Source organism: Brienomyrus brachyistius, chromosome 17, assembly GCF_023856365.1.
Source record: "Brienomyrus brachyistius isolate T26 chromosome 17, BBRACH_0.4, whole genome shotgun sequence".
In the NCBI taxonomy this organism is placed as follows: Eukaryota; Metazoa; Chordata; class Actinopteri; order Osteoglossiformes; family Mormyridae; genus Brienomyrus; species Brienomyrus brachyistius.
Genome location: NC_064549.1, coordinates 18,531,133 through 18,555,328, shown reverse-complemented (window position 1 = coordinate 18,555,328; position 24,196 = coordinate 18,531,133). Strand labels below are relative to the sequence as shown.

General features: G+C 40.3%; 1 protein-coding gene across 11 annotated transcripts in view; it reads left to right on the top strand.

The window, feature by feature from the left end:
* mecom (MDS1 and EVI1 complex locus) overlaps positions 1–24,196 on the top strand; it is a 140,412-nt gene that overhangs the window by 30,050 nt on the left and 86,166 nt on the right. The gene's annotated exons all lie outside the window — the stretch shown is intronic.

The window sequence follows — 24,196 nt, the reverse complement described above, 5'->3', positions numbered from 1 at the left end:
TGATATTAAAACTATAATAGTCTATCAGGAAATGCAAATTGTGCCTTCATGTTAATGGCCAGGAGAACAATGAGGCGCTAGTTCTTACTATTTAATGTGAGAAAACAATTTCAGGTACAATTTACATTGCAGATTATATATATATATATCTTCTGAAATTTGCTTAGCTGCAATAGCCACACAACTGATTCCAGAATGAATCGATCTGCAGCTTTTGGTCATTTGTCAGTACAAAACAACTACCAACACTTATTTATATTAATTATCCTGTTGCCTGGATCCCTGCATTCAAACATTTCTGATTTGTAAAACAGGCATTCTCTAAGAACACATATGTGTACCTTAACAATCATCTTTATCTTTACCTCATACTTTTAAGTTTTCCTGAATCTGTCAGAATGCAAACTCACGCTCTCAATGGTTCATCCATCCATCCATTTTCCAAACCGCTTATCCTACTGGGTCGCGGAGGGTCCAGAGCCTATCCCGGAAGCAATGGGCACGAGGTAGGGAACAACCCAGGATGGGGGGCCTGCCCATCACAGGGCACACTCACACAGCATTCACGCTCACACGTACATCTACGGGCAATTTAGCAAGTCCAATTAGCCTCAGCATGTCTTTGGACTGTGGGGGGAAACCGGAGTACCCGACGACATGGGGAGAACATGCAAACTCCAAACACATGTGACCCAGGCGGAGACTTGAACCTGGGTACCAGAGGTGTGACGCAACAGTGCTAACCACTGCACCACCATGCCGCCCCCGGCAAGTGAACAGTCAGTTCTTTAAGGTGATATGTTGGGATCAGGAAAAATGGGCAAGTGTAAGGATCTGCGTGGCTTTGATGAGCCAAATTGTAACAGGTAGATGACTGGGTCAGAGGATCTCCAAAACAGCAGATCTTGTCGGGTGTTTCCAGTATGCACTGGTCAGTAGCTACCAAAAGTGGTCCAAGGATGGCCAACCAGTGAACCAGTGATGGGGTCATGTGCAACCAAGGCTCATGCACCAGGATGCCATATGGGAAGAAGGCATGCTGTTGGAGGCAGTGTGATACTCTGGGCAATGTTCTGCTGGGAAACCTTGGGTCCTGACATTCATTTGGATGTTACTCTGACATGTAACATGATTGCAGACCAATTACACTCCTTCTGGCAGCACTCCAAAACTTGTTCAAGAATCGTTTGAGGAATATGAAAAATAGTTTAAGGTGTTGACTTGGCCTCCAAAATTCCCAGATCTCAATCTAGTCAAAAATATGTAGGATGTGCTGGACAAACAAGTTCAATCCATGAAGGCCTCACCTCTCAACTTAAAGGGCTTAAAGGATCTGCTGCTAATATTACAGATACTACAGGAGACTTTCACTGGTTTTGTGGAGTCTGTGACTCAACAGGACAGAGCTGTTTTAGTGGAACAAGGGGGACCTACGCAATTATAGGCAGGTGGTTTTAATGTAATGGCTGATCAGTGTGCATTTAAACTTAAACCAGGTCATTACTGATAGATTTTTCTAACAAAATGTCTTCATTAAAGCTGGCATGTGGCTTTGCTTTGAAGAGCGGTTGAATTTAATCAGCCCAGAGTGGGACTGTGAGCATGCACTTATAGACAGGTGGATTTCGTCTCTTCAGGCCTTAGTAGGAACAGTCCAGGGGATCTAGCAAAAGGAGGGGCATGTTGGGACTGATTGTTACTGTCATATTTCTCTCATTCCCTTGCTGTCCTCTGTGATTTTCTCTTCCGTTTTGCCCTCACTGCCAGCCTTCACTCTAGATTGTATTATGGTCACCTAAATCCCTATTTGTATTCAGCTGGTAGCATGATGGCTGCGTTTGAGGTCTTGTGGGGATTACAGCCCAAGAGGAGTTTACTTCAGTTGCATATTTGAGCATGTTCATGTAATGCGAAGCTGTATTATATATCGAGGAATATAAATGAGTCAAAAGGTAGGAAATAGTGTACAACTGTAATCTTTCATTTTCCTTTTTACCGTGTTTATCTCTTGTTTCTTGGCATACTCTACTTTTACCTGTGTTAGTCTTGTGGGTGCTGCTGAAATGCAAGGTCTAATGAAAAAAACCTCTGCTTTCAAAAGGTCTCTTTGCACTGCAGAATGTCTCTTTGTATCTGCCCTGATAACGGAATACTCATAGCACATTTCCTATCAATGTGTGTTGGCTTTTTAAGCATGATTTCTTCTCCATGAAATGTGGCAAGTGCAACAGAAGTGTCTGTTAAATATATATGTCTAAAAAGCAAATCTCTTAGTATGAATTCACAGATATTCCCTAATTTTATTCATTTTTAATACCATTAAGCTTGTCATAGCATTAGAGAAGGGTTTCATTAAAACATATATGACAATCCTTTCCCCCTACACACCATGTGATGCATCAATTAACATTCTTTGAAAGTATTTATTCACCCTCTAAATATGTTAGTAGAGCTTTGATAGTATTAAAATCTATGAAGTTTTGCCACGCTGGGTAGATGTCTTTTTTCTGGATGCAAAGGAAAAATTAGGCTCAAACACTTACAAAACAAAAAACCTTTCAAACTTTCCTCTGAAGCTGAACACACTTTATAACAGTCTGTCAGGGACTTGTAAACTGTTGGACAAATTAAATTGAATGAGTTTTTAACAGCATTGGGTAAGCATTGGTGTAACAGCTGGTCTGGCTCGAATAAAACCTTTGGTTGTGTTAAATGTTAGATAGAAATCTTTTCAGTGTAGGTAAACAATTTATTCTTTAAGATTGTTGAATGCTACAGTTTAAACATTTAGGTCAGCTGGAGGATGATGCTCGATCCTAGTTTTTAAATATCCTGTCGATGCCCGCCCCTGTGTTTTATTCAGAAGTAACATGTCAAGAAAGAAGAGTTTTTGTTCTGTGGCTAAATGCAGCTCAGAGTCACAGTACGTTATAGACAAAGTCTTAACTCAACCCTTTGGCCTATGGAACTCTGACTCTAAGAGATGTCTGCTTGGATAACTTTCACTGCAGTTTCTTTGTACCCGAAAGTGGCTAATGGATTATTTCGATGGATGTCATTCATAGCTTTTTAAAGATTTTCTTGCCGCCATTGTCTTACATTTTGTTTTTTTAATGTGTAACAGCATCAGAATCGTAAGATATTGATGACCTGTAAAGCCAATTTGGTGATAACGTCTCATCACATCTAGCAGTGCAGGGTCTTACAGGCCGAGGATATTGTCTTTTTCCAAGTGGCTATTTATATTGTCATTATTGATTATACTAAACTATATTTATTTACGATTTTCCTCATCTCCCATTCAGGAACACTGTGCGACAGGAAATTGACTTCAAATGTGAAATGAGCCATTATATACCGCAGTTGTCATGATTTCTGTTTTATATGGATGAGTGGATAAACTTCAAGGCCTGTTGTTCTTGTTCAGCTACTCACGGTCCATAGCGGTTTTGATCCAGAGCCAGCATGTAAACTGCTAAGGCGAGTGTAGCAGCTTCTGTTTCTGAGGGGCTGGGGTGGGGGGTGGGGGGTGGAGCTGGTGGCTGAAATGTTTGTCCAGACTAAGGACAGATCGTCTTTTATGCTGGATGTGTTTGTGGGTGTTAGGTTCACGCCCTGTGCATCTGAGTCATTTGTCATCCGTGGGATTCAATATCTTGTCGCCGCTTTCAGCCAGGCATAGCCTGGAGAGCAGGGCCAGCGCTGACCCCGCTGACAGGTGGGACACCTTCATTATGTGACGGTGGCAGTCATGTTGCTGATGAGACAGAGTAACTGTATGTGTGACAGGCCTCTGCCTCTGCCCTCCCTAGGGCTGACCATCAATGCCTCTTCCTTCGCTTCCACAGCAGTCTGCTACTTCCTGTGCTGATTACTTCACATGCATCATTTATCCTCCCAAATACCCCACTGCCAGTGCCAATCAACCATTCCCCAAAATCTTCACACTACGTTTTACACCCTCTATACCTATCACACTATCACCTGCAAGCCCTGCATTATCTACTTACTTCATAGTAACACCCTTCAGACTCTCGTCTGGGGACCATCCACCCAACAAAATGGGGGAATAATCACCTATATCCATGTACATTTCTTGATGGCTTATCAGTGAGTTGCGGGCTGGACTGACAGCCCAGGTTCTCTGTGTGTTTGGGAGCGTTTCCTGCAGGTACTCCAGTCATACACAAACAATGTGTATGGCTTTGTGTCCTGTGATGCCATCCCATCTAAGGCATTCCCTGCGTCACACTCTGTGTTTCCTGCTATAGGCTCCGCGTGACCCTCTCCTGGATAAACAGTGACTGAAAAATGGGGCAAATTATGTTATTTACAAGATGTTTGCAAAATGCTGCTTTTTGAAATATGCGATTACGTAAAGCTGGATATTTCATGTTCAGTTGACGTAATTTATTATAAAAAGATTATCAAAATTAGAAAAATCAATGATATATTTTACTAGGGAGTTTTTAAGCTTTTTTATTTTCTATTGTGAGTTTCTAATTGTTCAATTAGAATTGGATTTTGAAATTGGATCTTTAAAATGTTTAAATGATAATAAATGAATAAGTAAAGACAGAGAATCTGTCATCTACAGTGTTCAACCTCCCGGCTCTGTTTCTGGTAACCCTGAAGTCCCCAAAAGCATGATTAGTGTGGCCCACGGTGAGAACTGACAGATCCCTTTTTAAATATTTTGTCTTCATTTTACAGACTTAGAGATCCAATTACCGAGCAGCAGTTCATTACTGCGGCTCCTCATGTTTTATGCATGCTGTTGGTTGAGCTCGTTATTAGTGGGGCGTTGCAGTGTGTGCGTGCGTGTGTTATTAACAGAGATTTGCAGTGTGCACGTGTGTATGTGTGTTGTTAGCAGGGCACTGGAGTGTGTGCGTGCCCATGCCATGCACTGAGTCTCATTGTGCCATGCATGCAGACGAATATGTGTTTGCATGAGTGTTCATGCACATTGGCATGCATGTGTGTGTCTGCATGCAGTGATAGGGGTGAGGAGGGGTGCGGTGTGGGCTGACGAGCCGCACCTCCACCAGAACAAACTCCATCTGCATCTAGCATTGAGACAGATGAGGCCAATTTCACTCAGTAAATTTGTGTGGCGTGATTGATGGGCAGCGGTGGGCTCCGTGAGCGGCCCGAACGAGCGCCTGTCAGCTCCGGCCGGGACAGACAGCCATCGGGCCGTTATTGATGACCTCACACTGTACTCTGCAAATAAAACCTAATGGGCTAACTGGGACACACAGCTGACTGATGTTACTTATATATTAGATATGTCACATCTGCACAACTGATGGGGGTGAGACAAGAGTTATCATCCTTGGGCCACAATAAATATTTTATCAAGCATAATGGAAATTGTCAAATCAATCTAATTGTGTAATGCATTATGAAGACATCAAGTTTAAACAAAGCACACGGGGCATGGGCTCCCCGCCGGAGCGGGCCGCCCGCCCGGCCGCTAACTCCCCCCTCACCCGGCTGGCACCGCTCGTGCTGTAAATACGCCTGCTCAGTGCTCCCCTGATGCTCGCTGCACGCCATCACAACACACATTTCATCAAAGTATTAATTTTTGAAATGTGGACAACTGTGAGGCGTAATTACATTAAGGGAAGCAGCTAAAGAGGCCTGATGGCGCACAGCCACAGACATGATTTAGGTGTGTGTGTGTGTGTGTGTGTGTGTGTGTGTGTTTTTGCATGTCCCTCTGAATAAAAACCCTTGTTCCATATATATACCAATGTTTCCCAATCCAATTCTTGGGGACCCAGAGACCTTGTTTTTGCTCCCTCCCACAGACAACCCCCATTTTTGCTCTCTCCCAAGGAGCAAAAATGTGGACCATTTTCGGGTCCCCAAACACTGGTATATAATGCAAAAATCGTCCATTCCTTTATGTATAATATGTTCAAGAATATGAAATTTCTTCAGTTGGCACACCTGCTAATTCCAAATTCTAAATAAAAATCTCTAGATATAAAGGAGATTACAAGGGGAACATCATTATTATAGAATAGTCCTACTGGATTCCTGTTAAAGGGGAAACTCCCCCAGGTAGAGGGAAACATTTAGGGGCTGAAATGGAGGAGGGAGCCCTGAGGCACTCATTGCTGTACACATGCAGTTGGGGTTGGGGGGGTGTTCATTCAGCATTCATGATACAATCAAATATATCGTGTGTGTTTCTCCATTTCATTGTAATAATTCTAATAGCTGATGGATTATCTAAATGGAGGTGAATAAGTTGCAAATTTACTCTGTAAATGAAGTAGCTGAGTACTTAGTGAAGCAATGTATATTGTGTTCTCTAGGATACTGAAACAAAGTTCCTATTGTGAATGTTTTGTCACCTGTATGTTTTACTATCCTCCTGCAGTCAGTGTGGCTGTCTATGTATATCCTTTTGTATTTCTTTGTGTCTCTCTGCGTGTTTTTTTGTTAACTTGGGTTTTTTTTTCTTGGGAGCCGCAATGGCAGAAACTGAAATCTAATCAGGGCACAGTGTTTCTTTACCGGAATGTTATTATTGTGATTATTCAATATTGTTTCTGCAGTATTTTGATGGGGCAGTGGGAAGGTTGTGGGTCATTTGCTGTCTTCACAAATAGAAGGAGGATGGAGGCAAGGAATTGCAAAAGTGGGGAGGAAAAGCAGCCAGAGTAAACAAATAAAGAGCAAAGGGTCTGTGACAGCGAGCCGCTGAGTTTTGATTGGGTGTGGACCAGATGACAGCTGCATGATGGAATTAATGACCTCTGTCACGGCCTGCTCTCCACATCTCTCATCTAAAGAGAAGGGACCCAAAATCAATACCCCCCAAACAGCAGGCCATCCATTGTGCTCTGTTCATTAGTCTTGCTGATTCTGTGAATCCCTCTGCTCTTAATGCACTTAACAAACGGGAAAATGCCTGGCACAAAAAGTGTGCCTGTGCTCTGTGCTCTGTGTGCTGCATGGATGCGGAATAGTTGTCCTTATAGAACAAATGGTAATTCTGTTCCAGGAACAGTATAGATATGATGCATGAATGTCTGCATAACATGCTTCATGTGATGTAACTATCCAGTTTTTATAAGAGGGTGAAAATGTAGCATATTATATATCAAGTTAGTTGTGTGAAGAGGCACTAGTTTAATAGTATTACACCCAATGTAACACACTAGGGTGAATTTGGTATCATTCACAAATCATTCCTTTGCTAGGTCTTCAGGAGAATAAAATTCGACAAATGACATGCATGGAATGCACAGAACCAGTATCTGTACTAGGGCTGTGTATTAATTAGAGATTCATCACACCAAACATTGAAAGTTACAATCATAAATATTTACCTATCACCAAAAACCCCTCAAATTAATGTAGAATTAATAGAAAAGAAGTATATTTTAATATTCATATAGTTTATTCATTTCCAACAAAAATACTACTTACAAGATGAATTTCAATTTCAATGCTTTGAGAGAGATTAGATGAACAGATGCCAATATGAAAATAGAGGGCATTATATTTTACGTTTGGCCATCCATTTGCTTATTAATCACACACCCTGGGGATTAATGGCATATACAATCATGTAAATCTATAACATATGTGCACTAAATAACTGTAAATATGTTTGTTTAAAGTGTTATCCTTCAATAAAATAAAACAATAGTGTAATGCAATACTTTTATCATATTTCTGTGTCCATTGCCAATTTTTAAAACAAAATGAACCAAGTAACTAATTTTTCCCTGTGAGACACTAAATCAGTGGTACCCAACCTTATTTACAGTGAGAGTTCAAATAAAATAAGGAGGGGGGGGGGGGTGTACGAGTGGCAACAGTAAAAGTTATTGACTTGGCGGTAACAAAGTCGGAAACAAAGTGAAATTCCTTGTAGGTACTGGTAGCTGGCATGAATGTTGGTGGGATTCTGTGCAAAGGCGCAACAGAAGCTCTCACATTGTTTACAACCAGGAAGGGATACTATAAACATCTTTGCTTGTACTATTCTTGTATTTGGGTATCAAAATTTATAATATTTTAACTCAATCAGTTAAATAATGTGCCATAAATTTAAGATTAACACTACAAGCTAACTTTCAATTCTAGTCTAACCACATATGATTTTTGTAAAAATCTTACTCTCCTTCCTTACTGAATATTCCAAGACAAATCTCCAAGCCTGTAATGATGTTTGCATTTTGGTAACAATTAGAAGTAGAGCTGCACAACACTGGAACAATTTCAAATAATGCAATTTTTATAAAGTGAAAAAGAAGTAAAAATTTTAAATGAATTATAACCAAGTAGAAGTTCCTGTATCTTCCAATAGCATACATCACATAAGCTGGTGGTGCCGCGACCTGATAAATCACTTGCTTCTGTGAAAATAGTAATGTTTTTAGTGACCAGTTTTTGTTTGCTTTTCTCTTCCTCACTCACTTTTGTTAAATTTGTCACAAACGTGCCACAATGTCTATGACTGGCTCATGTAAATGCAGCAGCGGTAAACTGATTATTTTAACATAAGCTAGATAATCTTGAAAAGGAAAAGTCATTGAAATTTTAAAGCTAGCTCAGAGTAACGATGTATTCGAAAATCTTTTTGATGATCTCAGTTGGGTAAATTTTTTCATGGAACTCCCATCCCCATCAGTGAATTATATCAGCAAAATTCTGGAGTTGTATTGCAAACCTAATCTTACCGCAGCCAAATGGTCCTTAAAATGTGACAATTGCACGTGCATAACATATGATTTTGATGTTAGCATTGCACATCGCCCAGCCCTAATTTGAAGCTGGGGTTGTTATTTTGTTTGCATTTGCATCTGACAGGTCTGAGTTAGAGGTGAACTGGGATGTTGTATCATCAATAAAACATTCATAGAAATCATTTGGCGTGGGGCGTACATTCAACTTGGAGGTAAACTGAGAAGCTAGTGAGGGGCATATGTTTCCCAGCATTACGGTTCCAGGTGTAGAATGCTGGTTTTATTGGCAGTCCTTCCATATATGACATTGATTGTGGCTTAACCCAAGCCCTTTACTAAGGAACCCAAGCCCTTCCTTAGTATAATGTCACTCTGACGAGGGCTGTGGCAGAGGGGGGACTCTCAAATGTGACACTATTTCATCTGTGTGTGCTGTGCACGTATGTGTGCCTTGTGCTTTTGTGTGTGTGTGTGTGTGTGTGTGTGTGTGTGTGTGTGTGTGTGTGTGGGCGGGGGGGGGGGGGGGGGGGGACAGGATGGGATGGCTTATGGTCATGCATGTGTCTCTGTGTCTTTGAGGTGGGACGGGAAGGGATGGCTCAGGGCCGATCTACATGCACCGGCCTCCCTGCTACCCCTTGTACAAACATACATCTTTATCAAGTGCCTGTTGTCAGACAACATTAGATAATTAATAGGCCATTTGTCAGCCCTGTGAGAAGCATGTTAAAATCCCCAGTGCCACCAAGATAAATCTTGCTGTCTCCTCATGTGCATTTGAAGCATTAGCCAGCCTTTGCTGCTGCAAATTCACTTTTAAAAGGAATTCATTATTATTTACAATTAATGTTAATTAATTAAGTCTCTGCCTTGCGGGACAGTGTATGACTTTCAGTTGTTATATGGTGCTAATTGGTAACTTCATTGTTGCCATTTAATAGAGTGTTTGTTTTTATTTTCCATTCTGTGCAGTAGTGGTTCACCTGTGTAGCTAGACAGATATGTCACTGTTAAGCAGTGTGTGCATGGACGAATGTGTGTGTATAAATGTGTGTGACATCATGTAAGATAAACTATGTGCACAGGGGAAATTCTTGAGAGAAAAGCTGTTTGAACAGGGAGCTGAACCCAGGATTGGTTACTCCTAGTGGCAGCTTCTGGCCAACTTGCCAACCAGTTTCACTTTGCCGTGGAGTGAGGGCACCAGTGGTCATGTTCACCCAGGGCTCTGTGTCGGACAGGGCCAGCCTTAAACAGTGACACTTCACCAACTGAGCAATCCAGTCTCCATAAGCAGGGGTGTGAATGTGTGTTTCAAACTGTGGATGTGTGCAGTGCAGGGAGAAGATGTGTGTTCAGATTGTTGACAAGATACATATGGTGTATGGCTCGGTGGGTGGCAAGATTGAGAATCTTTGTGCCTGGAGCTTTTTCCCCATGTCTGAATGGGATTCTTGGAATACACATGTGGCCTGGCAAATTACTGTATTGAAATTGCCCATAGTTGGCCAATAGTGTATCACCGTTTTATGTCCCTCTACAATACTACCTGCCCTTTTGATGTTACCTTTACTAACCATGGGTCCTTGTCAGTCACATCATCCTGCTTTTCTTACCTGCACTGAAATGTAACTTCAGTCTGTCTATCGTACCAACAATAACCAGCAAGCAAATATTCCCATCAGACAAAAGGACTCACACAAAGCCTGACTAATTACCTAACTAAGCAGAAGAGTCTGATTTAATTATGCATTGTATTGTCACAAAAGCATTTTGAATGGAAAGTAGGGAGGTATGCTCAGTTCAAATATCAAAATTAAAGTAAGCCCACATAGTCATGGAGAATAATTATTGTATTCCCTGGACAATAGGGAATACATTTGGTTCTGGGACCAGTCCACCACCACTGCTGCCACTATAAATGCTTTGCTTGATAAGGGGATAACTAAAAAACCATTTCATGGATCTCCTTAAAATTTTGCATTGTGTGGCTGACAAACTAGAACTAAATCTTGAGACAGATTACCCAAAATTGAAGCAGCACTGCTTTGCAATAAAAGAATTTGATGGATCTTATTACTGTTAACAAAAAATATATATGAATGAAAATCTATACTATACAAATTTCCCCAAAAATGAAGAACCAACACCGTGTGGCAGCAATGGGAAGAAATGGCAGCTGTAGAAGACACTTAGTTTTGTGAACACAGTAACTCTAAAAGTATTTGATGAATCTTTTTTAAACTTTGCCGACACATTGCAGGCTGGAAGTGGTCACATTTTGAGACAGATCACCCAAAAACTGAAGCAACGCTGCATAATGATAGGAAAAAAGTTTAGCTTCAGACATTTGATCCTGTTAAGACTCAAAATGTATTTGACAGATCTTTTTCAAACTTTGCATGTTGTAAAAATGAAGATCTGGACCATTTTCTGACAAATAGAAACAATATTAAAGCAACAGCACTTGTAACAGATATGAGTGAATGTAATATGAGGCTTAACCTGGTACACAGGAAAAAGCGGAAAGCCTTTCTTCTTCAGTTTCACTGTCTGCTGCAGGGTCCACTACTCTGTTCTGCTAGCAACTGCATGCATGCATGCTGTGACGGGGTTAACCCTGCTGAACAAGCAGTTTATGAAATTAGGATAAACTTTGCAATATCAGACAGTGTGATAGTTATATGAAGTGAACATGGACACTTTTTGATGTGTAAAAAACATAATAATTTTAACAGTTGACTGTTATTAACGGGTTGGATCATTGTGGTCTGTGTGTAGCTGAACCTATGTATTTCTGGCAGTCCATCATCCAGAATTGCACCTGTATCTTTCCTCTTCAGATGCTTGTGCATAGCGCTACCACTGTGGTATACCATCGAAACAGTGTAAAACCACCTTTTTGTATTGTGGTAACTTGAACTACTACCACAATTACATAGTGATATTAAAGAGAAACATTTGTTATAACAAATTGAATCATTTTTGAAATCATTAAGGCAATTATATTAGATGATGCTAATTGTAATTAAAAAAATGATGCATTGATTTAACATAGCGATGTCGACCCATTTTCAGCATTGACTTTTCAACTGCGTCGACTAATTGTGGCAGCCTTATTGTGAAGACATATCGTCTGTCATCTAAATGTATCATGGGTTATGAGATGATTTTGTGAGTATTCTCTATTGAAGTTTATATTGTTTTTTTTTTTTTTTCATCACTAACCTCCCCACTTAGCAGATTTTATCAATACCAGTCTGGTAGCTGGTTGGCAAAACATATGACTGGGGTACTTTATCGTGGGGCAATTTTCTTGGTCAGGTGATAAAAGTGTGTTAAGTTTGCTTGTAATAATTCTGTGGTATTTTCATTTGGTGAAATTTGTTATAGACTAGCTCCCTTTCGAGTCGCCAACTCAAGTGCCCATCTCTGTTAAAATCTTTACTCATAGTATTCTCCCGTTTGGGTATCAAAATACTCAATATTGTTTATATAAAAAGACATAATGGCTTTAAAATTAACTCAACATGTTAAAGCGCAAAATTTCCCCGCCCTAGTAAAAACACATTTTTCAGCTTTTATATTTTATCCAGTACTTCTAGAAATTGTACAGGTTGATGAGTGTAGGATGAGTAGGGATTAGATGGATGGAGCAAGTGACAGAATTGTCCAGGTGAATAAAATGCTTTTATTCCAACAACGGCCCTTTCTGGTTCATATTTGAATTTTAACATAATTGACACCAAAACAAAGTTTTCAACTGCTAGTAAAGGGCTTTGGGACAACTCTGTTGTGAAAGGCGCTATATGAATATATTTTGAACTGAATTGAAAACAAAGTTGTCATAAAACTGCTTATATGGGTTATTGATACATTTTCAAATGTATTTGTTTACAGGTTTAGTTTTGAGCACTATATTGGTTGAATGACACCTCAATTGAATATCAGTATTTCTGGTGCATTCCCTCATGTAAGGATGTGCTGTAGTAGTTTGTGCATGTTGCAGGTCTAGAGAATTGTTGTTTATGATGTGGAGTGCAGCATTACAATGGGGTCATAATGCATTAAGTGGCTTTCTGCTCAATAGTAGGTATGACAGAAAAGTCTTTGCCGGACCCAAGAACCAGCAAAGTAGTGCCAGAATACAAGAAAGCACCATTTAGTCCTCTAAATAATGGGCCAGGCTTTCCAAAGACGTTTAATGGAAAGCACAACCTGCAACTTCTGCAGATGTAGATTGTTCACAAGAAGCGTACATGGGGCAGCCGGTTGTAAATCATGGTGAGCAAATCCAAGGGGCTAGTGGATGTGTGCACCAGGCCAGCTCTGAGTGTGATGAATGGCGGAGCCTTGTGACAATCACAGCAGAGGATCTGAGGTGACAGGGTTTGCCCCATGGGCAGGGAAAATGTACGCAAGGTGGAGAAGGACCAGCCTTGAAGGTGAGAGAATCATTTTCATATATTGTGAAAACAGTAATAAATATGCCCTCTTTCTGTGATTGCCCTAATAAATGAGTCATCTCTGACAGGCCTGCTGAAAAATCACCTGCCTCCTATGATTGTTCGCCAGGGTCTGTCATGCCAGTATGCATTATGGGTAAATGGGCAATCAGTAGAAAGTTGTGACTGGGATTACATTTATCACACACAGTGTATGTCAGTCAATGGAGAAGTAACCCACTGTGCTACATATTTGGTTTTCTGCATCTATGTAGATGTGTATATGACGGAACATACCTGTATATGCTTTGTGTGCATATAAAAACAGGTACCTGCTTAATGCCCCTCTCTTATCTACTTGCTTTTAGTTCCCACGTAGAGCTAAGATGATGTTTAACAAATGTATTTGCGAACTTTCAGGACATGTGCAAGACATTCTCACAAACTATTGGACGTTTAAATGAATTTACCTAGTAATCCATATCAAAATAGCCAGAAAAAGATGCAACAGCAAACAAGAGAATGTTGCAACTTGTGGAATTAATGCTTCCTTCCTCCTGTTGTCTTGCGTTTCCTTTCTTCCTGGGGGAAGGGGGGTGGTGGTATGACCAAAATATCATATCATAACGTTCTTGGTTACATCACAATTTTTTGTTTGTTTACAAACCAACCAAACTCAGATAAATGTATTGTGGTGTGTGCCAGTCTTGTAAATTGATGTGTGTATTCATGTCTATGAGTCATAAATAGAAAGCGTTAAACCTGTGTGTTTTTTCGAGAAGTGTGTGTTGTTTAGCATTTTACAACAAGGGCCCTGTATCACAAAGCTGGATTTCTTGCTGCACCACATAACTTACTGGGAAGCTGGATGGAATATCAGCCCATCACAGGGAATATTTATATGAATGGAACTGTTGTGGCATTTTATATTTCATTTTATATTGCAGTTTTATTGCCATCTCAACTTTTTACTTTATGTAATGAATTAAGGCAAAACCATATACCCTGGTGACATTCATATACCCTAGTGACATCCATATACCCTGGTGATGTCTATATACCCTGGTGAAGTATAAATACCCTGGTGACCTCCATGTACCTTCGTGATGTCTATATATCCTGGTGATGTCTATATACCTTGATAACATCTATATACCCTGGTGACATTCAAATATCCTGGTGATAGCCATATACCCTGGTGACGTCTATACACCCTTCTAACATTCATATACCCTACTGACATCCATATACCCTCGTGACTTCTATATACCCGGATGACACTTGACTCTCCACCCTGTGTTTGAGAAGTTTTTTGTACAAATCACAGTAAGGTAGTGCCTGCTGCTCATCGACATAAACATCTGAGCAAGTAACTTCTTTTCTATGTGGAGTACAGTCTGTATGTATTACAAAAATGTATATAATGTAATGTGTATGTATGCGGGTTTCAAAGACTACAATTTGAGTTTACAGTGTCAGACATTGGCTACATTCCAAATCGTGACAGAATTTTGCAGTGCTACAGGGATTACCACAAAGACTGGGGGAGGGGGCAAACCTCCCTCCTTTCCCAGCAAACTCACCTGTGCCTGACAAGTTTATCCAGTGACAGAGAGGAAGCACAAGGAGACTGTTTCCTCAGGTAGCTTATTTTGGCCTAAACATATGTTTCCATTTCTCCCCTCGGTACATCCCATGATATCCCCAGGCGATGACAGGGTCACTGCGACATTAAGGCCTTTGTCACAGTGATTAATAGCTCTTTCTATCATCTTTAATTCACTCCCTAATGACGGGGGGTCTTGCAGTGCTCGAGGTAATCGTGTGATGTATTAGTTTGCCCAGCATCTTGTCGCAGAGGTGAAAATCATTCCACCGATGCAGATATTGTCACAGGAACAAATGTTTTCCCACTTAATAAAAATTAATTAATTCTTTGTCAGAATTGAGTGGAGCAAAATAGCAGTAGAAGCAAATGTGTAGATGCATGTGTTCACTTTTGAGAATTTCCCTGTTATATTTCAAGTACTACATTTTCTTTTTCATTATTTTGTTGTTATTTTGTCTTTTGTCCAAATATACAGTAGCTGTAACAATACACTGGCTGCCCTGGAGTGTTTCAGAATCGTGCAGCTTTTCTCCTTACACTGAAAGGCAAGCTCATGTTGTTTTTGCTTGCATATTTTACTTAGAAAGCATTACGATGAACATGCCACACCAAGTGTCACATCATGTGATTTAATTCAGCCCCCTGGCAAGCAGCAGGTCTTCTTTCATCTTTGGTAACAATTGTCAACAATTAACAGAGTGTTAACCTAGGAAGTTACTGAAACGCACTATATACTTCCAATTAAGATTCATGGGACATGTCTGTGAAGTACTGTCATCAATTGTTATGTTATGAATGTTATAAGACAATGACTATACAGTATATTCTTGTGGATATGTTTATAAGTTAAATTTAGTGATGGTGGCCTATTAAGCAGTTCAGCAAGATAAAGCATCATTCTTATCTAATGTCTACTGCCCAGTCTGTATTGTAGTCTCCACCATTCCCTCCACTATCTATCACTGAGTGCTCCTCTGGGCTGCTGTGTTGCTGGCATCATTTTGGTGGGAATCATTCCCCAGTCAGTACTATAGAGGATTTCTCCTGCTCGGTGCCCCATCCAGAAGCCTCGGTGACTCTGCTTTGACTGGTGGTAGTTCTGCTGGCTTGGTGCACATGTTGCTCTGTGTGATAGTGGCCTCTGTTCTCTCAGTTTGGCAAAGAATGATCAAACACCATGCCTGCGTAGCATCTGTTCCAGGGAAAACATTACAGACACCTGAGTCTAATACAGGGTGAGAAACATCGGTTTGAGACCTGAGCGTAATAAATTTGCTTTGTGTATCTTTGTGAAATGTATATGTTTATATGTTAGAACTTTTTAGCTGGAAAGAGCTGTTTAAGGTTTCAGTTAAGAGTATAAACTTTTAAACCATTTGAAGTAAAGCAGAAAAGGGGAGATTTAGTTACCTTTAAAAGCCCATGGTCTCAAACATGTGGCAGGCAGTACCTCCACAGTCCTAACCATGTTACACAATCTTTCTAGAAAATCATTACACAATTGCAGGAGTGTACATTAGGTTTCCCAAACAGATGGGCCCTGCTGCCTTATAAAGGTTTTTTTCTGCCACTTGGAAAGCCTTACAGAGACGTGTGTCAAACACAGCATAGAACCAGCATGGATCTGGCACTTGAAGTCGACACCAGCCCAAACAGACAGACAGTGCTGTCTGTTTCCAGAACACAGCAGAGGACAGTCATATTCATAATGTGCACGCCAGGGTCCATCACTATGATTCTGATGGACTTTTTAAAATAAATGCAATTTGTACCACAGCCGTGGTATTTAAAAATGAAACCCATGTTCACGGTTTTGCTTAAATCTCCCTTACAATTGCCCTTAATCAGAGATTCCGAACATGAAAAAAGTTACAAACTGAATGGAATGCAGACTGAAATCTACTATTAATAAATATATCATACAAAAATTAACTTTGCTGTAGGGTGTAACCACCAGAAAATGTCGACAGAATGGTTTGTTGGTGGTGTCTTGCTGTTCATTCCAGGGAATGAGTTTGACATTGCTGGTAGAGTTTCCGGCCCATAAGTATTTGCATTCTGTATGTTCTACTACATGGTAATGCTTGAAGTGGTGAAATAAGTTTGTAGTATTTCCAGTTTTAGTTCCCAAATTTTTGGCAGATTTTACAGTATACAGCACTGTAAAACTGCAAAATTTACCACCACAAAAACAGATGCCTTTTTGCCTGGTCTAGCCATAATATCTTCTTATTACAGTTTTTTTGAAAACAAGGCCCAGTTTTTCATAACACTTCACACAATTAGCACAGCACCTCAGATTATTTGCGAAATTGAACACTTTAGTCAAAACTCTACAATTTAAAAAATTGTAAAAAAAAAAAACCCTATTTTCTTGTCAAAATATCCAACACATCCATCATATGGTCTGATTCTATTTCATTCAGTTAAACACTCCTGTGCTTATCTTAAAACACTTATAACATTTCCACAGAGAAAGTATAAAACTAAATTCATAAGCACTACATGACACCGGTTGTGCAAACCAAGGATGAGTTTTTTCAAGTCAATGATGACTTGATGTTTTTTAAGGATATGGGCTATTGTTGACAGGGAGACTCGTTGGATAATATTTAAAATCATGTGATCATTGACAATATGGATTTGAATTTCTCTAAGTTTGATTACATTACAGTTTTTCCCAATTGTTTACACACATTTTCGGAAATCATGCCTCATATTGTCAGAACTCTACACACAAATCAAACACACACACAATGGGCAGAACTTCTCCATTTATCATAGTGACTTACTGTAAGCCTTTTTTTGTTCAGTGTTACGCTTACTACAGACAGTACATAGGCCTACATAAGTGCATTGTAAAATATTTCAGAATATTATTTTTATATAAAACACACAAATACACGGTACCAAATATATTTTACTGTATTTTTCCCACAAAAACAATGTACACAGTGATCATTCCAACCAACACAAAGTTGCACAGACCGTGGTCTACATATACAAACAGAAGAATTTACTGAATACAGATACAGTAAAAAAAAAATTAAAAAAAAAACTCTTCTGTTTCGGTCTGGCCACAGCACCTCATCCACATCACAAGCAATGTTTGCTCTGGCCAAGCATGGCGAATCCAGCCATGAAAAGCATCAACTGCCATATCTCCACATGCATCTTCCATAGCTTGGAGAAGGGGTATACGTGTGTGTGGATTTCGGTCATACACTTTCCATCTCCAGGCAGAAAAAAAAATCCTAAATAGGATTGAGGAATGGAGAATATGGAGGGAGATAAACAACCAAAAAAAGTGGGTGGGCAGTGAAACAGTTACGAACCAGAGCAGCCTGGTGGAAACTTACGTTGTCCCAAATGACAACATACCTGAGCTGCTCTGGACCATCTATCTGATCTGGTGGAATGAGTGTGTTGTGTACGATTTCCAGGAATGTGATCAGATGGGCAGTGTTGTAGGGGCGAAGGATAGCATGGTGATGGATGACACCCTGGTTGGTAGTTACTGCACACATTGTGATGTTCCCACCATGCTGACCAGGGACTTCAACAATGGCACACTGGCCAATGACATTCCTTCCCCGCCTTCGTCTTTTTGTGAGGTTGAATCCAACCTCATCAATGCATCGAACTAGTGCTCCAATACAGCCACCTTTAGCTCAAGGACTCTCTGAAACACACATGATACGTAATACAGACTTGGAGTGGTCACTTTTATGAAGCACAGAGTACGATTACTATACAGTACTGAAATATGTATACTGTAATTTATACAGTGTTGAGAGTATGCATCAATTGTGGGATTTTATGGGACTTGTACATAGTTATATCACAGTTCCTTGACTCTTTCTGAATTGCATTCAAATGGCACTCTGTAGACCTGCTTCATCCTCAGATTATTTCTGTGCAAGAGACGGTCCAGTGTTGATGAGCTTACCCTATGAATATCCAGCCATCCATCCATTTTCCAAACCGCTTTTCCTACTGGGTCGCGGGGGGTCCGGAGCCAATCTCAGAAGCAATGGGCACGAGGCAGACCCTATCAATATTTTTAAATAAAATACTTTAAATAGGCCTACTGTGTAGGAATACAAAGTAGGGATACATTTCCCAAATACTTGAAACATATTTCACAGTATTTTCACAGTCTACAGAACAGTCCACATGCAATACTGTACTACAGTAATGTACTCATTTATTACAGTGAGATATCTTGATTTCGGAAAGTCCGGATGATGGATGCTACAGTGTACCTGCTCAAATTTGGCTGTCCTCTTTGCCTAGCCTCCCTCATTGTTAGACCATGGTTGACCACATGGTCAACCAAAGTGGCTTTGATCTCATCAGAGATTACGTTCCTTGGCCTTCCTCGTCCTCCCTGTCCTCCTCCTCTTACTCTCACTCCTCTGGCTCTGCCTCTGTTTCCAACGTTGGCATCCATTGCTCCAAAACAGAAGAGTTCACCTGTTGGCCTTTTATAAATCTCTGATTTCTAAATTGCAATTATGTGTGGCAGGTGTTTACCCATGTGATGAGTTAGTATGCAATTTAGGCCAACTGACTTAACAATTTTGAATGACATCGTGCGCCTTGTGAAAACAAGAGATTTTCTTCATGAAAATTGTACCAAATGCAGAGAATTGTTATGTGTAATGTGTAATGTTTTGAAAAACGTATGTTTTAAAACTGCAATTTGAGTGTAAAGCAGGAATCGTGCTTGTAGTTTACCAGAATTGGTTCAGGGGGTTAGTGCATCAGTATTTCATGCTTTGACATGTTGTAGTCATTGTGTCGCAAGTACAACTACTTGTGTGTAAAAAACTAAGAAAAACTGTATTGGCCAAAACAAGGTTTATGATCTCTCTCCTGCTCCTGTGTAAAAATGCTACCCCTCCCTCCTTGGTGTTTTCAATGTTCAATCCTATGTAGGCCATACAAAATACATGTAGCTAACTGTAAAATGATACAGGAATAGATACCAAAACTTTTGATATAGCAGTAAGCTATGGATTTTCTGTTGACAGAAGATAAGTTTTTGACCTGTGCTCTTGACAAAATGTCCAAACTACTGATGCCACCGTGAACCTGCTTAGGTTAGACTGTACTCTCAGTCCAGCATCCCTCAGTGTTAGTCCGTGGTTTATTACATGGCCGTGTACAAGTGTTGCATGAATTTCTTTATACAGGTTTGGTTGTCTTCTTCTTTGAGCACGTCCAACTCCAGGTCTTCTTCTCCCTCTACCTCTGCATTTTCCTTCACCTTGTTCTCTCTGAATTCCTCCTTTCATCCACACTCTCCCTCTTTCTCTGACACTGTCCATATTTGTTGAAAACAGGTGACCTGTTGCTATTTTATAGTGCTTGTAAACCTGACTGGTGTGTCTATAATTATGCACCTATGTGTGTGTGCTCACCTGGTAACTGTGTTTAACCAATTGTTTCATGGGTGTGTTCATTTCAAAGCCTTTGCTTTGATATTGCAAGGAAATAACATTATGATCGATTTCAAGTGTTTTTAGTGTTTTGCAAATCACTGTTTGTAGTGTTTTGCAAAAAGTGTGAAGCTGTTAATGTGCTTATAGTTGTACAAATCTGGTGTTTTGCTGCTTGACTGTTAAGTTTTGCTAATTGTGGAAAAGTTTAAATTTTTATGTGTAAGCAATCGCAAAAAGTTGTATTAAGATGTTGTGGCTGTTGAGCTGTCGCTTTATTTACTGACGATTTAAGATTCCTATGAGGGAGCCCAATCATGTGTACTCTGCTACCTCAATCAACTCATTCTTAATAGACTGCCATATGATTCGATGGAATTTCGTTAGTTTCATTGATAGGCTGATGTGTGTTATTGATCAGTTTCATATACAATAAAATTGTATATCCTATTTTCTTATTGTTTAGATTTTATATGACGATAAATCGATATATTGTTTATATCGCCCCAGCCCTATGACATAGTTTTTTTTTTCCTGAATGAAACAATTTTGACACAGAACAGTTTTACCACACACGTTTCTCTGTGTTTGGACAGGTTGACGATCCCTGGTTCACGCATTTACATACATATAAATGAATTGACTTTAACCTGTATTTTGGAGGGAATGTTTCTTAATTGCAAAATAAGATATTTTTTCAGGTGGAAATCAAACGTGTCCCATGACAACACAACATTGACTACAACACAACATTGACTACAATACAACACTGACTACAATTCAACATTGACTACAATACAATATTTTGCTTCCCTTTCTGCATCATTTCTCGGATTATTGGAAACCATGAACCTTCTTTAGTGTTTCAACTTGATTTTATTCTCTCTCATTGACACCTTGATGAAACATTGGGCATTTGAAGCTCAGCTCAGCAATATTTATACCTAAGCTCACCCCTTGAGAACTGTGTCCTTATGATATATTGTCTTGCTTGTACATCACTTTGGACTAAAGCATCTGCTAAATAAATTTATGTAAATGTAGCTGAGTCACTTGATTTGACAGGTTTGAGGAAATATTGTGTATATATATAGTGAATAGTTAGTCTAGTTCCCCTTTCCAGAACTGTGTAATAGCTTACCCTAGCTTATATTTTCCAAAATGTAAGCATGCTAACATGGTAAGCATGCTAAATTTCAATGGCATAAATACAGCCTAAAGCATACATCTATACTCCTGCATCATAGTTGCTGTGGCCATTGCTTTACACTGACTGCTGTCTCACTTTGCTGCTTTCCATCAGATAATGACATCTACAGACTCACTCCGCAATATTTCAAAGCCTGAATAGCTGCTGTAGTTGAAATGAAGATTGGTTTACTGGTATTAGCGTGTGGAAATGCAGGCGTTTAGTCTGTGAGTGGCATTGTGGAGTGGTGGCCTTGATGTGCCTAGGCAGGTCTGTCCAGGCCCATTCTGGCTGAGCTGGGTGAGGAGCAGAGGCTCAGCTGAGGGTGGGCTGGGTGCTGGCAGGTTGTACATCAGTGGTTGATTAGACAGACCCGGAGCTGAGTTGCTTAGCACACACTGTCACACAGATGAGAGGCAGCATGTGATGGCTGAGGATGTACAGGAAGCAGCCACACGGCTCATTAGGGATCTGTGCTATGTGTCAGACCCAGTTAGGAGCAGCTCCCTAATTGCACATGATGCACACTGTGGGAGCTGCTGCTCCTTGAGGCTCATGTCCCACAGAAGGAACAAGGTGGCGTATGGACCAAGGCTTGACTTTGACAGTGTATTGTAGGCAGATGCATGACTCAAGGCCTGACTGTGACGGCTTATCATAGGCCGGAGTGTAGCTCAAGGCATGACTGTGACAGCGTATCGTAGGTCGGAGTATGACTTAATGCCTGAGTGTGACGGCTTATTGTAGGCCGGAGTATGGCTCAAGGCCTGACTGTAATGGCTTATCATTGTCAGGGTCAGCACTTATTTGTCCCAGTCTTTCCTGTCTTCCCCCGTTGTTCAAGTCTTTAGTGTTTCTCTAGTTCCCTGAATGGCTGCATAGCTCAATGAGCTGAGCATGCAGCTACATGTAATCCCCTTAGTTTTGTGTTTTAATCCTGCCTCCTCTGTTTTTATATTTTGTTCATAGTGTTTCATTTGTATCATTTTTCTAGTTCCTGTGATTTGTATTCAGTTTTGGTTTCTTGCTTTGTGCTTTGGTTGTGTTTTACCTGTCTTTGCTATTCCCCAGTGTTGGATTCTGTTTTTCTTGTTTCTTTGTCAGTTCTTAGTTTCCCTATTTAGTTTCTTAGTTCCTTGAGTTAATTATTAGTTTCACCTGCTGCCTGTCCTTTTGTGTTTACCTGATTGCTCATTGCCCTGCACCCTCCCGGATTGGTTAATTGTCTATGTGTCACTCCTGCTGTCACGTTACCCAGTTCAGTTTTTGTATTTAGATTCTGCCTGAGTTCACTTCCCCAGTGGGTCATTGATGGCTTCCGGTGTTGTTGAATGTTGTGTTACTTGTAGTCTACCTGCCCCTTGTTGCCCTGACCCATTTGTAGTTAGTCTTTGTTTATCCCCTTAAACTTTTGACCCCTAGTGATCCGATTTTGTTTTGTAGTGTTTCCCTGCATTTTTAGCCCTGTTAATGAACCCTGTGAACTGCCAGTGGGTCATCCACCTTTTTGTCTGCACCATGCCTCGCCCGCATGCCAGAACCTCCCCAGTCCTTAACAATCCTAGGCCAGAGTGTGACGGCTTTTCATAGGCTGGAGTGTGACGGCTTTTCATAGGCCGGAGTGTGACTCAAGGCCTGACTGTACAGGTGTTTCGTTGGCCAGAGTGTGGCTGAATGCTTGTCTGTGATGGAGTATTGTAGGTTGAAATATGGCTCATGGCCCAATTGTGACAGCTCATCGTAGACCGGAGTGTGGCTCAAGGCTTGACTGTGATGGTGTATTGTAGACTGGAGTGTGGCTCAATGCATGACTGATATGATATATCTGACTGATATGATATATAATACTGATTTGAGTATTGCTCAAGGTCTAACTATGGTAGGGATGGGCATCTGTAGTAGAATTACTAGTTCTATTCACCATTATTCACCGTTATTTTCACCATTATTAAATCATTATTCGAATATTGGTTGGTGTTCTGCACTGTATTTTAAACTTAGGGTAACTTTAGACGTACAGGAGTTCTTTCCACCATTTGGTTTGGAAGAAGGTCTATTTGCAGCACAAGTATAGCTTTAGAGGGGAATTTTCATCCTTTAGTGAAAATCTGTTCTCTATTCTGTGCCTCAGACGGACAGTGTTCTAGGAGAGGAGCAAGAAGGGGAGGTTTATACACAATGTATTACTGCACAATACTTTACAATACACCAGGGTTCTCAAAGTCAAGACTGTGGTCCAGATGCAGACTAAACCACAAGTTAATCCTGCCCCAGCCAAAACTGCACCTTCTGAAGCAATATAGTTAATATTAAAAGGTTTAATGGAATTTGAAGTACAAAATGCAAGGCAGAACCAGCTAACTTCGGAAACTTAACTTGTCATAACCGCCCCTCGCCCCCAATGACAGAGAGTTGAAATGATCGGTGAGTGTTAAAAAGTTCCCTTTATTGTTAGATATTGGTGTCTATATCAAAAGTTATTGTTAAATCATTAAAGTTCTTAAAATGCTGTTTTGTTATTGACAATTGTTCCAGACCGCTAACTTTGAACAGAAATCTGATGTTGAGCAAAAGGTTTGAGAAGCCCTGCAGTACATGATACTTTACTGCACAGTACACTCCTAGTTCACCAGTCGTCCAGCATCAGAGGTCAGCCTATGGTGTGTAGCATTTACACACTCAGAAGTAGCTTTCCTAACTTATTTTCCAAGAACAGTTTTGGTACCAGTTTCTGTAAAATTCTCAGTCATTTAGAGTGAATAGTTTGCAGTGCTATGATGTTAGAGAGCTTG